The following is a 15,903-nucleotide window of genomic DNA, read 5'->3' as shown; positions in this document are numbered from 1 at the left end:
AACAACAAAAGTGACAAGAACATTTCAAGTACGCATTGTAATTTTAATTTGTATTTATTCATTATTATGCACTTACATGTGTTTTGCGGGCAGAGGTAAGTTGAAGGGTATTTTGTTTTTCTTTTTGAGATTGGGTTTGGCTAGGAAAATTTGCATGTAGGTAGAAGAATATTCAAGGACAACATCAAGCGAGCATTCAAGAGATAAAGTATCAAATCAAAGGAAGCATTGCAGTGGGACATCCTTTAAAGACATGACAGCCATCCATATATTGTGAAGAAGTGTTAAGGTCAAGAGCCATCATTGTAAAGTTGTAAAAGAGTCATTTGTAAAAGTGTCATCATAGGAAGACTCATTATTGCAAAAGAATCAATATGCCTAGAGTCGAAAAGGAATTGTTGGGAGGTATAGGAGTCTCTGCTGTGATGATGTCATGGTTGGGTTGCAGGTCATAGTGTGATTGGGTGTTTGGTCAATATCATTGTAAATCATATTGTATCATGGATCATTGTCCCTCGTACAGGATTCCACATTCTTGTCTCATTTCAGTCATTATAGGGTGGTAGGGATGTGCTAGGTAGGTGCATGAAGTCACCTATAGGTTGGAGCCTGTGAACACTTCAGGGTGGTAGGTTGGTCTAGGGTGTTGGGGCATCCATTTAGTTGATTACCGAAAAAACCAGGGCGTTGGGGTGTCCTTCTAGTGGAAGCTGGAGAAGAATGCTTTTCTAGAATTCTAGGAAGTTGTTGCTTTCATTTCAATTGGGACTGAAGATTAAAGAATTTACTAAAAAAGAATTCGGTGGCTTTTGACCCAGAGGGGGTTTTCCACCTAAAATTTTTGTGCCTACTATGTTCTTTTATTTACTGTTATTACTGCATAAACATTAATAATAATTGAAGATTAACTAATGCTCTGAAAATATTTAAAAGTGTTAATTGCTAAGGAATATTCATTCATCCCCCGCACCCCCCCCCCCCCCCCCTCTCCCCCCTCTCTGTATTTTCCAACAGAGAGCTCTAAGTGTTACCAACACCAACTCTTTGTCAAGTACAATTTCACCAACTCTCTGTAATTGATCTCTAAGAAAAGATATCCTCATGATATAAGATTGTACATATTTTCCTTTATTCATTTTTATGTCTTTTAGTTGATATTTCAAGGAGTTGATTTTATTCAAATTGTTAGCATCATACATGTTGGCTAGCTTATCATAAATATCCTTATATTTCTTCAAATTTCCAACATAGACAAGTAAATGATCATGCAAACCATCAACAATAATTTTCTTGCTTTTAACTGACCTTTCTTCTGAATTTTTCTTGGTAGCAATAAGAGCATCTTTTGGGTTCTCAGGAACATTTCCTTACATGTACTTCAAGAAATAATTTTCATCTAATATGATTTGGCAACCTAATCTTCCAAGAAACAAAATTTGATGAGTATCTAGTTTCTAAGCTTCCTTGAAGTATGAGGTAGTCATCTTGAACTATTGAGATAGATTCCTTCAACTTTTCCAAAGATGATTGCTCTAGCTCTTGTCTCCTTTGGGCTTCTCCTTCACCTTACCTTTGATACCATGTTAATTTTTCATTGTTCTATGTTATGTCAATTAATTTAGCCCAAGTCAATTCTTCAATAAGCAATATTTTCAATAACAAATAATTCTTCCAATAATCAACATTAATTGAAGATATAAAAGTAAATTAAATGGCAATAAGAGACAATCAAGAGCATCAACAAGAGACACCAATTTGTTCAAAGACAAAGGAAAAAACCCCACAAGGGGGAAAGCCCTTTGAAAATTCTTCTTCTATTAAATTGTCTTCAATGTTTAGCAAAGTACAATGAGCCAAATCCATAAACAAGAGTAAAAGTCAACGATTTGACTTATCCAAAAAATCAACCAACCAAGATCCACTATGCCAATGATGAAAAAGTCAAATATGGTCAACTATTATAAAGTTTGCAATTTTGAAAAGTCAACAGTAATCAACGTGCCCTAACCAATCCTAAGTCAATAGTCAAATATGTCTTTCAAGAGCTTAGTCAAAACTCCACAAACTCGGCCTCAAATTTTGGTCAAATTCAGCGCAAAACAATCAAAGAAAGTCCAGTCAAACTCTGTCAAAGGAGAGATTCGGTCAAAGTTTGCAATTTATCCCTGCGGTCAACCCAAGTCAAAGTGCCCAAATCACCTCGGTTTATGTGTCAATCAATGCAACCTAGAAGGATAGAAATATCCCTACCAAAAGCGGAGTCAAATCATGCCAAAATCACCCAAGTGAACATTGGTCAAAGTCTTCCAGGAAGAAATTCAACCCACAAATTTCAGAGCTACCTTAAGGACTCTCGCACGTGTGAAGAGAAGTTGCCTCAAATCTGTATGAACCAATCAAAACAAGATAGAGAAGATGATATGTGATGTGATGTCCAAATGATCTTGAGGTCACTTGTATTTATATGCAACTTTGGAGGGGAAATTTTCCTTAAGCTCACCTTCACAATTTGTGTACTTGTGGGCTTGACTTCAAAAACACACTTTTCCTTATCCAAATTTTGTGCTTCCAAGGTTAATTTTGTTGAAAAAAGTGTAACTCGGTCTAGTCTTCATAATGACATGATCTTTGTAAATGATGAAATAAAAGAAATAAAAAAAAAAAAAAATTGTATACCTTGCTTCATTGGTTTCTTGAGAAAAAGGTTTATTTATTAATGGCTCCCATTGAGAGCCTTAGGATTTATTATTAAGTCAAAGATTCAATGTAATGAAAAGATCTTCTTGAGAATATGTAAAATATATATGAGTCAACCATTAGGGGAATCTTGAGGTCTAAAATGGGCCTCCTAAGAAAAATGTACAACCAAAATAAACTTTATAAGAACCAATAGGATTCAAGATGATGATGTCAACCATGGGGGGTGATTCACCATTTTTGGAATAAAAAATTAAAAACATTAAAATATAACAAAATAATAAAACTACTTTTTCAACATATCTCCCCAATTTTTTGCTCAAATTTAAACTTGGAGTACTCGTTAGATGAAAAATTTAATTCCTCATCCAAGGAGTACCCATGTTGCATACTTTCGATGGACCCTGCTACACGAAAAATGAGAAATACATGAAAAATGTTTTCATGTAGCAGGTTCCATTGAAAGTATGCAACATGGGTACACTTTGGATGAGGAATCAAACTTTTCATCCAACGAGTCTTTCCCTCTACAAGTTGAAAAAATAGTTTTTTTTTTCCCTCTAAAATTTGATGATCTAATCTAATCTTATTTTATTATTTTCACTATTATTTTATAATTTCCTTAGGAGGCCTATTTTAGACCTCAAAATTCCCCTAATGCTAATGTCTAGAAAATCCATCCAAAAATACAAGCACAATCCTCTTAATGTCAGCCTTCAAAAGGAATTAAATACACTCATTCCAGCTCACCTGAAATGACACACTTCTTCATTGGTTCATGTCAGCTAAATATGGAGGATAAACCACTATATATAGCCGGCTAGGGTCTGCGCAAAAGGGAAGGTTCAGGATCTTGGCATACCTCTGAAATCTCGGTGGTAATTACAGTCAAATCTTTGCATATTTCCCTGCAATTTCGAATGGAAAAATAGTAAGTCACTTTGGATGGGTACAACAGAGAAAGTCTAAGATTTTCGGATGGATACAGACCTGAGATCTTCGCATATACAAAAACAATGAGACACTTTCGGATGGGTACCAAAGAGGTACAATCTTGGCATAGTTGTGACAAGAATGATCTCGGTTCAGGGAGAGAACACTTTGTCTCGGCATACCTCTATATGCAGTTAAGATCTCAATTAAATCGAGGTGCAGTCATGATCTTAGCATAGTTATGATCTTGACCTTGAATGATACATAGTCACAAGGTGAAGATCTTAGTGAAGGAGCAACAATGGTGCAACAAAAATGATCTAGTTGTTATGATGAAGACCTCGGTGAAGGTGCAACAATGGTGTTGCAGCAGTAATGAAGATTTCAGTGGTGCAGTAGTGATGGCCTCAATGGTTCAGCAATGATGATGATCCCAACAGTGACAAAGAAGAGAATTGGTGTCTTGGTATTGGAGTGGCTAAATAGGTCAAGGGTCATGGTCTTGGTATTCGTCAATTGGAATCTCTATAAGAAGAATTTTGTACGGGTTTTCCTCTCAAAGAGTGAGAGGTTTTGACCCTAGCAAAAATCCAAGACCTTTTGTTCTTGTCTCTTTAGTTTGGTAGCTATTTGATGAACTAAGAAGACACACTCTAATAATAACAAGTAAAGATTGTGCTAAGAAGAAAAAGTTAAAATACCTCACAAATAGTTATCATGGCAAGAAGAATCTTGTTAACCTTGATTGCCCTAGATTCTTCAACATGGTATCATAGGTAAGGTGTTGAAGTCATAGGAAGGGCAGCAAAAAGAGATATTCAAGGATCAATTTTCAAGAAGGGCATCAAAGCAAGTTGAAGGGATTTTTGTTTCAAAACCTACAACAAAGTTTGACAGACCAGTCTACAACAATAGTATACAATGGCAAGGGTTTTGTCTATATAATCATGGAGACTGCAAGAAGCTGCTGGAATAAGCCTAGATGACCTAAAGGTAAAATGAGGTATGTATGCTTGTGTTTAATATTATAATCTCATGTCATATGGTTGTAGGTAGCATGGATCATTACTTCTATCTTAACAAGAATGATCAAGAGAAAAAGGATCTCCTCCTCTGAAAAGATGCAGGAAGGCATAAGTCACACTAGATGAAGTCAACATAATATGTCCTACTATGAAGTATGAGGTGGTTGAATAGAATAAAGAAACTTTGATTGAAAACTCCTCGGAATGGAATTTGTGAGGAAGGAAGAAAACATGAGATATGCAACCATGATGAAGGAAATGAACATCCAAAAGACCAAAAAGACTTGACTAGGAAATCTCCCCTAAAGATATGAAGACTCTGCTGGAAAAAGATGAAGACCCTTAACAATGGATATCTTTGGGAGATGTGTCAACATGTATGTGGGATATTGATACCTACAGGAAGATGTCATGATGAAGAGTCATCTCGTGAGGTACTATTTGATTTAATGTTATGTTTTGATTTCTTGAATAATATCTGGATGAATTCACGCAGGGCTACTAGAACAAGAGTTGTAAGTGCAAGTACAACTAGCATTCATGTGGTGGATGGAAATTCCTGAAAGACACATGATGAAGAAGAAGTAGCCATATGAAGAAGGTTCCAGATATGTATCAAGAAGGCCACTTTCCATGAAGAAAGTAATGACATGACAAACCAAGAAGAAAAGTGATGGATGGCTAAATGCCCTACAAGGAAGAACCTCAACTGAATTTCATGACATCAAAGAAGGATATTGATCAAGCAGCTGAAGGACCCACGAAGAAGAAGTTGTTGATGAAAAGGAGAGTCCCTAGTTAAGAGGGAGCTCTGGCAAGTCCCTAATTGAGAGGGAGCTTGGGCAAGTTCCTGATCAGAGGGAACTTGGGTACATTCCTTTACAAGAATGGGCATATCCTCCCTAATTGAGATAGAGAGATAGACACAACTCTCTTGTCTTCATCTTGGAAGAAAGAATGGAAGGATTGGGTAATCATTTGGCATCGAATGCTCTTTGAGGATGTGTAGGGAATCCAAGATAAGAGTAGGAAAGAGGACCGATATTCTTTGAGGGCAAGAATAGTCCTAGAAGGTCATACTCCATGAACACTTGGGTGGGTGTGTACCTTGAGAGACAATGATGAAGGTGTCTATAATCATTGGACTCACCAACATTGTGCTCTAATCGGTTGAGAGATAGAGTTGTCAGTCAAGGCCTTGCTGTGGAAACAATGTTGGTTACTATGATGTTATATAGATGGGTTACCAATCTGATTCTTCTAATGATAAATTCTTCAAATTGAGAATGACCAAGTACCATTATGAAAACCTCCCTATTTAAGAGGGACTGTTGTAGAAATTGTAACTAGGTTCGTTCTTCATAATGACATGATCTTTGTAAATGATGAAATAAAATAAATAAAATTATTTTTGTAAGCCTTGCTGCATGGGTTTAATCAGCAAGAGGATTATATATTAGTGGCTCTCATTGAGAGCCTTAGGATTTATTATTTAGTCAAAGGGTCAATGTCATGAAGAGCTCTTATTGAGCAAATGTAAAATATATATGAGTCAACCTAGTGTCTAGAAAATCCCTCCAAAAAGACAAGCAGAATCCTATTAATGTCGGTGTGAAAAAGGAATTAAATACACTCATGTCGGCTCACCCGAAATGACACTACTCTTCATTGGTTCATGTCGGATAAATATGGAGGAAAACCACTATATATACCCATCTAGGGTTTGCGCAAAAGGGAAGGTTCAAGATCTCAACATACCACTGAAATCTCAGTGGTAATTACAATGAGATCTTCGCATATGTACCTGCAATTTTGGATGGAAAAACAGTAAGTCACTTCGAATGGGTACAACAGAGAAAGTATGAGATTTTCAGATGGGTACAGGCCTGAGATCTTCGCATATACACCTCTGAAATTTCGGATGGCAAAAACAGTGAGACACTTTCGGATGGGTACCACAGAGGTACAGTCTTGGCATAGTTGTGACAAGGATGATCTCGGTGTAGGGAGAGAACACTCTATCTCGGCATACCTCCAGATGTAGTTAAGATCTCAATTATGAAGTTGGTATAGCACACATAGCCTTGACATACTTCAAGGTGCAGTCATGATCTTAACATAGTTATGATCTCGATCTTGAAGGAGACTAGTCACAAGGTGAAGATCTCAGTGAAGGAGAAGCAATGGTGCAACAAAAATGATCTAGTTGTTATGATGAAGACCTCGGTGAAGGTGCAACAATGGTGTTGCAGTAGTAATGAAGATTTTGGTGGTGCAGGAGTGGTGGCCTCAGTGGTGCAGCAATGATGATGATCTCAGCAGTGACAAGGAAGACGATTGGTGTCTTGGTCTTGGAGTGGCTAATAGGTCAAGGGTCATGCTCTTGGTATTCGTCAATTGGAATCTCTATAAGAAGAATTTTGTGTCGGTTTTCCTCTCAAAGAGTGAGATGTTTTGGCCTTGGCAAAAAGCCAACATCTTGTATTCTTGTCCCTTTATTTTGGTAGCTATTTGATGAACTAAGAAGACACAGTCTAATAATAACAAGTGAAGATTGTGCTAAGAAGAAAAAGTTAAAATACCTCACAAATAGTTATCATGGCAAGAAGAATCTTATTAACCTTGATTTCCCTAGATTCTTCAACAAAGTTTGGTCCTCTTGGAAAGATAAATCTAGTCTAATGATTGGAATTTGTCACTCAGCTTCCAAATTTACATGTTTGAGGAACAATATTTCGAAACCTTCATTGTTAGTGGCCTTATTGGCACTAATCTAACCCTAATTGTTCCCTTGATTTATTATCTTGAGAATATATGACAATAATGAGGGGAGAGGTGATACCGATGGGGGGTTTCTTATGTATGTCATAAAGGGAGCTCATATGGGAAAACATGGACCAAGTATCCTTGTAAGGGGAGAAGGCATGATGCTTAAGAAAAGGGTGCACTAAAAGGTTTTAGGGCAATGACAAAGGGCCACACAAAGTTCATGTCTCCTCATTGATAAGAAAGATCACTTTTTAAAACAAAGGAGGTAATGGTAGTTTAAATATGGAGGTCCCTATACTTATATGAAACAAAGTTGTTTATGAAGAACTTTGCATTCTTCATTGAACCAACCTTGCATCACACTAGAACCAAATTTTGGGGCGTTTGTTTGTTATTGAATGTGCAAGTATAAGTCAAGTGTTTCCTCCCCAAGAACCTTAGAGATGAAAGAAGAAGGGGGAAGTGATAGTGATAGGGGATTTCCTAGCTATGTCATAAAGGGAGGTAAAACATGGACTAAGGATTAAAGTAAGGCGAGAAGGCATGGTGCTTAGGGAAAAGGGTGAACTAAAAGGTTTTAGGACAATGATAAAGGGCCACACAAATTTCATGTCTCCTCATTGAGTGGAAAGCTTGTGTTTTATAATAAAGGAGGTAATCATAATATATAGATGGAGGTACCTGTATGAATATGGAATAAATTTGTTCATGAGGAAGATTCCATTTCTCAATGAACTAGCTCTACATTGCACTAGAAATAAGGGTTGGGGTACTTGTTCATTATGAAAAATGTGTGAGTCAAGGGTTGCCTCCCCAAGAACCATGGAGAGAGTCTCATATTTCATTATGGCTATGTCATTGATCAAAAATGGTAAAAGGGTGTGAATGGACAATTTCTAAATATAGGGTGGCGAGTAGCAAGATATTTTTACATGTAAGTCAAAGAAATGGTCTGCATCAAATTCCATGTAGGGTGAAAATTGTGACGAGAGTTAAGGGGAAATAGAAAACTACAATATATACATCTTGGTGGAAGAATTTGTGCAAATCTAGGCCACCAAAACCCAACATGATTTTCTAAGGCCACAATGGAGACTCTATTCTAAACAAAGTCATCGATGACAAATGTGACCCCACAAACTTCTCCAGCCTTATCAAAATATTTGTTGTCAAAGAAGGTGAAGTTACGTGGTACTAGTGGAACAAAGGTTTTGTCTATGTGGGTTGACATGTGCCTTTATGAGAAAGATGAGGTATCCAAACCTAACTATGTTGTGAAGTTTTCCCAAAGAAGTTGAAAAAGCCATGTTCTTCATATTTGACTTTTTCAATGATGAAAAAGTCAATTGTTATAAAGTTTGCAATTCTGAATAGTCAACAACATCAACATGCCCTGACCATTCCCAAGTCAGTTGTCAAATTTGTCCTTCAAGAGCTCAGTTAACAATCCACGCACTTGATAAAAGGAGAGATTTTATGCGGTAAAAGTCTGCAATTTATCCCTACGGTCAATCCAAGTCAAAGTGCCCAGATCACCTTGATTTATGTGTCAACCAATGCAGCCTAGAAGAATAGAAATATCCCTGCCAAAAGAGAATTCAAATAATCCAAAAATCACCCAAGACAACATTGGTCAAAGTATTCTAGGTGGAAAGTCAATGCACAAATTACAGAGCTACCTTAAGGACCCTCACACGTGTGAAGATAAGTTGCCTTAGATCTGTATGAACCAATTAAAACAAGACAGAGAATATGAGATGTGATGTGATGTCCAAATGAGCTTGAGGTCACTTCTATTTATATGCAACTTTGGAGGGGCAATTTGTCCTTAAGCTACCTATCACGATTTGTTTACTTGTGGGCTTGACTTCAAAAATACACCTTTCCTTATCCTAATTTTGTGCTTCCAAGGTCAATTTTGGTCCTCTTGGAAAGATGAATCTAGTCTAATGATTGGAATTTGCCACTCAGCTGCCAAATTTACATGTTTAAGAACTATACTTCGAAGCCTTCATTGGGGGAATTTTGAGGTCTAAAATGGGCCTCCTAAGAAAAATGTACAACCAAAATAAAATTTATAAGAACCAATAGGATTTAAGATGATGATGTCAACCATGAGGGATGATTCACCATTTTTGGAGTAAAAGAGTAAAAAGATTAAAAAATAATAAAACAATAAAACAATAAAACTACCTTTTCAACTCATATTTTCAAGTTATCTCCCTAAGGTTTTACTCAAATTTCGAGCAAGAGTACTCATTAATGCAAAATTTAATTACTCATCCAAGAAGTACTCACGTTGCATACTTTCGATGGGCCCTGCTACATGAAAAATGAGAAATACATGAAAAAACGTTATTGCAATAGCGTTTTTCATGTTTCTCATTTTTTGTATAGCAGGGTCTATAGAAAGTATGCAACATGGGTACGCCTAGGATGAGGAATAAAATTCTACATCCAATGAGTGTTTCCACTTGAAATTTGAGTAAACCCATAGGGAGATAAATTGAAAATACAAGGTGAAAAAATAGTTTTTCTTTTTTCCCTCTAAAAGTTGATGATGTAATCTAATCTTATTTTATTATTTCCACTATTACTTTATAATTTCCTTAGGAGGCCCATTTTAGACTTCAAAATTCCCATAATGCATTGTTAGTCGCCTTATTGGCACTAATTTAACCCTAATTGTTCCCTTGATGTATTATCATGAGAAGATATGACAAGAATAACGGGAGAGGTGATACCGATGGGGGGTTTCTTATGTATGTCATAAAGGGAGCTCATATAGGAAAACATGGACCGAGTATCAGTGTAAGCGAAGAGGGCATGATTCTTAAGAAAAGGGCGCACTAAAAGGTTTTACGGCAATGACAAAGGGCCACACAAAGTTCATGTCTCCTCATTGATAGAAAAGCTAACTTTTTAAAACAAAGGAGGTAATGTTAGTTTAAATATGGAGGTGCCTATATTTATATGAAATAAAGTTGTTTATGAAGTACTTTTCATTCCTTATTGAACCAACTTTGGATCACACTAGAACCTAATTTTGGGGTGGTTGTTTGTTATTGAATGTGGAAGTATAAGTCAAGGGTTTCATCCCCAAGAACCTTACAGAGGAAAGAATAAGGGGGGGGAGTGATGTTGATAGGGGATTTCATAGCTATGTCATAAAACATGGACTAAGGATTCAAGTCAGGGGAGAGGACATGGTACTTATGGAAAAGGGTGCACTAAAAAGTTTTAGAACAATGATAAAGGGCCACACAAATTTCATGTCTCCTCATTGAGAGGAAAGATTGTATTTTACAATAAATGATGTAATGATAATATATAGTTGGAGGTCCCTGTATAAATATGAAATAAAGTTGTTCATGAAGAAGATTCCATTTCTCATTGAACTTGCTTTACATTGCACTAGCAACAAGGGTTGGGGTACTTGTTCATTATTGAATTGTGTGATTTAAGGGTTGCCTCCCGAAGAACCATGGAAAGAAGCTCATATTTCATTATGGCTATGTCAGTGATCAAAAGTGGTAAAAGGGTGTGAAGGGATGATTTCTAAATATAGGGTGGGGAGTAGTAGGAGATTTTTACATATAGGTCAAAGAAATGGTACACATCAAACTCTAGGTAGGATGAAAATTGTGACAAGAGTTAAGGGGAAACAAAAAATTACAATATAGACATCTTGGTGGAGCAACTCGTGCAAATCTAGGCCACCAGAACCCAACATGATTTTCTAAGGCCACAATGGAGACTTTATTCTAAACAAAGTCATAGATGATGAATGTGACCCCATAAACTCCTCCAGCCCTATCAAAACATATTTTGTCAAAGAAGGTGAAGCTAACCGGTAGCAGTGGAACAAAGGTTTTTTCTATGTGGGCTGACATGTACCTTTATGAGAAAGATGAGGTATCCAAGCTTTACTATGTTGTGAAGTTTCCCCAAAGAAGTTGAAAAATCCATGTTCCAGTTCCAACAAGTAAAGGACATATAAAATGAGCCGCCTTTCCTTGGTAGGCTCATTATTTGAACCAAGGATGAGACCACCCAAAGGGGACAAAGATTCAAATCATTTCTCTAAGGTACCAAAATACTACCAACACCCTCTCCATCTTTTGGTTAAGACGACCTATTCCCTAGAGTGCTTGGGCTTAGCTAATTAAAATTAATAAGATGAAGAGTTCCAGGTTGGCCTAAACAACCCCAATCCAAGCACACTCTAGGTTAACATTCTTTTGAGTGAGTGTAACATGAAAAGATGAAGTGCCAATGGCCACAATGGTCAAAAAAAGGAGTGCACGACAAGTTCACCTCCACACCCTAATGTTAACGTATTTTCTCCTTATTAGACACTCTTTTGTGACAGAATCAAAGCACTTCAATCACTTTCAGCAAACAAGGAAACCATCCCCTTCTCTAAACATTGTGAATCCAAAGTTTATTTCATGCTTGATTAGGATCTATTTGGATCTCATCTATTCTTACATGGGTTTTAGGATAAAATTTATAGTTGTAACAAAAAAGGTGTCTCTAAGTGATTTTGGAGATGAATTTTTTCTTGGTCTTTCATCTTTGTTACAAGTTTTTTGATATTGTAATTTTCAAACTCAATTTCCACGATTATATTTGTGAGGCCATGAATTTACGAACAAAGTATGGTGTTTTACGAGAGTATAACTAGAGGTACATGCCAAATATTAGAAGTTGGATAGATTAATCAATATTAAAATTTACATACAATACCCAAAAAAAGCCCTTTCTTTCTTCCTTTATTTTGTTAGTGTGTTTTTTTGGGATTGTTAGTACTTAGAAACCAATAGGTTCAAAGTCTAAATCAACTAGTTTGACTAGTTTGTATCCAAACTCGCTAGTTTGGAATCTAAATAGGTCCAAAACTTATTGAAAATAACAATTTGAATTAGAGTTTCCTACAACTAATCTAAGCCAACATGCACAAATAACATGGTAACAACCCTCTATCATAAGCATGTTGATATATTTACAAGACTAACCTAATGCTACAATCCTATGGATTTAATGTTATAGAACTTCTCAAGTCATAATTGGAGGTGGATTGAAAATAGGGGTTATCAAAGATGATAATGTAACACATTTTTCTAGTTTAGGTATGCAAGTTGGTGTTTAGGGAAAAGGGTGCATTAAAAGGTTTTAGGACAACGATAAAGGGCCACACAAATTTCATGTCTCCTCATTGAAAGGAAATCTTGCTTTTTACAATGAAGGATGTAATGATAATATATAGATGGAGGTGGTCCCTACATGAACATGAAACAAAGTTGTTCATGGAGAAGTTTCCATTTCTCATTGAACCAAATCTACATTGCACTCAAACTATGGGTTGGGGTATTTGTTCATTGTTGAATTGTGTGACTCAAGGGTTTCCTCCTCAAGAACCATGGAGGGAATCTCATATTTCATTATGATCATGTCAGTGATCAAAAGTGACGGAAGGGTGTGAAGGGGCAATTTCTAAAGATAGGGTGGGGAGTAGCAGGAAATGTTTACATAAAGTTCAAAGAAATGGTCCTCATCAAACTCCATATAGGGTGAAAATTGTGACTAGAGTTAAGGGGAAATAACAAACTACAATGTAGACATCTTGGTGGAGTAGCTCGTGCAAATTTGGGCCACCAAAAACCCAACATGATTTTCTAAGGCCAAAGTGGAGACTCTATTCTAAACAAAGTCATAGATGAGGAATGTGACCCCACGAACTCCTCCAACCATTAGAGGTATTTTGAGGTCCAAAATGGGCCTCCTAAGGAATATTATAAAATAAAAGTGGAAATAATAAAATAAGATTATATTACACCAACAAATTTTAGAGGGAAAAAAGGAAAAAACTAATTTTTCAACTATCTCCCTACAATTTTACTCAAATTTCGAACAAGAGCACTTGCTAGATGCGTAATTTAATTCATCATCCAAAGAGTACCCATGTTGCATACTTTTGATGGACCCTACTAAATGAAAAATGAGAAATACAAAAAAACTTTTGATGGACCGCTCAAAATTTGAGGAAAACCATAAAGAGATAAGTTAAAAATATGAATTGAACAAACAATTTTTTTATATTTTATTTTTTAATATTTTTTATTTTTTTACTCCAAAAATGGTGGATCATCCCCCATCGTTGACATCATCATCTTGAATCCTATTGGTTCTTATAAAGATGATTTTGGTTGTACATTTTTGTTTTGAGGCCCATTTTAGACCTCAAAATTTCTCTAATGCCCATCAAAACATCTTTTGTCAAAAAAAGTGAATCTAAGTGGTGTGAGTGAAACAAAGGTTTTGTCTATGTGGGTTGACATGTTCCTTTATGAGAAAGATGATGTCTTTGTTATGAGACTGAAGCGAACAAAGTTCCTTCTAAAAAATAATTACTCCAGAAAACATGGAATATATAGATATCCATTAAGGATATAAATATTATATTAAAATGAATAAGAATATCTTTTTTCAAAAAAGGTGAATCTAAGTGGTGCGAGTGAAACAAAAGTTTGTCTATGTGGGTTGACATGTTCCTTTATGAGAAAGATGATGTCTCTATTATCACTCCGTAATTTCCCAAGGCAATGAGACTGAAGCAAACAAAGTTCCTTCTAAAAATTAATTACTCCAGAAAACATGGAATCTATAGATATCCATTAAGGATATAAATATTATATTAAAATGAATAAGAATAGAATGAATGATTTACAAATGAAAATGAGAAGCTTGCTTATATACCAAGCAAGTGTCTCTTCATGAAGAGTCATGTCCTATTAGACATACCTCTTCAACCTAATTACTAACTTAACTAACTATTATTTATGATTATTATCTTTTACATTATATTTATATTATTTATATATTTTATTCGTTACATTGCCCCCTTCCTCAAAAAGCTTTTTCCTCAAAGCTTGTTGATGACAAAAGGCTTGATCTCTTTTTTGGCTTCAAGCGTCTTTTTATCTTGGAACAATCATCTTCGTCGATACAAGCTAATATGATCTTCTTAGAGACAAACAGAATTGTCACACTAAAAAGGGATCAGACCATCCTAGATTAATCTTCTATGTAATCTTCTGATCACTGGAATTTTGTAACGACTTGTTAGCATAAGACAGGATTGAGGTTACATCACTATTATCTGGAACATCAATTTGTTGTTTCTCGTCTAAATGGTCCTGATACATAGCATGGTTGAGTTGTCTACTCTCATGATTCGGATATCGATATAAAGTTTTCAAATTTTCTTCTGGCGAAGATGTTGTTGAATTGGTTATGGAACATTCACTTGGGATGTCTATTATCTGAACTGCAACATCTACATGTGTCGTTTCTTCAACTGACTTGTCTTCTTGAGTTGTCATATTCACGGGGTCGGTATTCGTTCCCTTACATTCAACTTGAACGGTTGCTACTAGAGATTATGACAATTCTACTTGAGTGACTTGTTCCAACTTATCTTTTAATGTTTTCTTATCCTCCTTAAGTTTCTTAGTTTGATTGAGCAAACTTTGATTATGGTTTCTCAAACGTAAAAGTTCTTTGGTTTTTGATTTATCAACCTTATTTTCAGTGTTTTAAATTTTAAGTTTTTCATCTTTTAGATCTCTGATTTGTTCTAATAAATTTTTATTAATGTTCTTTAAATGCAAATTTTCTTCTTGTTGTTCTGATAAATGCTGCTTGAGTTCTTTCTTTGAGACTTTAGTCTTCTTCACTTGTGTGAGCAATTTTTCGACGTGGTCCTTGAGACGAGAAATTTCTTCATCCTTTTCCATTATTTATTTGTAATGTATATCCACAAGATTTTTATGTTTGCATTCTAACACTTCCTTGCTTTGTTGAATTTTGGCTATTTTGTCATTTTCTTGATCTTTTAACTGCACTTTTTCGGTACACTAGATAACATCATTCTGTGGAAGTGATGATGGATATAGAGAATCAAAAAAGGAATTCATTCTCTTTCTCTCCTCAGCCCTTCGCTCCATTCTTGTAATTAATTGTTCTATATCTTTTGCGATTGATTTTTTTTGTTCCCAACTCAGGGATTCCATATTTTTTTTTCTTTTTTTTTTTTTTAAATTTACTTCTCTTTTAAAAATCTAATATTAATATATATTTATATATATTTGAAATATTCTCTTCTTCTTTTTTTGTTTTCTTTTTATAAAAAATTTATATAATAATATTTTTTTTAATATATATAATTATATATTATATATATTATATAATTTTAATTTATATATATTATAAAATTATAATTATATATAATTTATATATAATTTTTTTGAGACCCGCTTTTCCTTTTATATGTAACTATATAAGGCTGATATAGTATCCTTTCTATAATTATAATAATATTTCTTTGGATGAGACGTGACTCTTGGTATTGTCAAACGAATTAAAATTATTTAGATACACCTTTGTTTCTCCAATGTTATCAAAATATCTTTTGCTT

Source organism: Pinus tabuliformis, chromosome 1_2 (genome assembly GCF_031772625.1).
Source record: "Pinus tabuliformis cultivar Carrire ecotype Pingquan chromosome 1_2, CPIR1, whole genome shotgun sequence".
Taxonomy (NCBI): Eukaryota; Viridiplantae; Streptophyta; class Pinopsida; order Pinales; family Pinaceae; genus Pinus; species Pinus tabuliformis.
The sequence above is the reverse complement of the archived record's forward strand: the minus strand, read 5'-3'. Positions refer to the sequence as shown.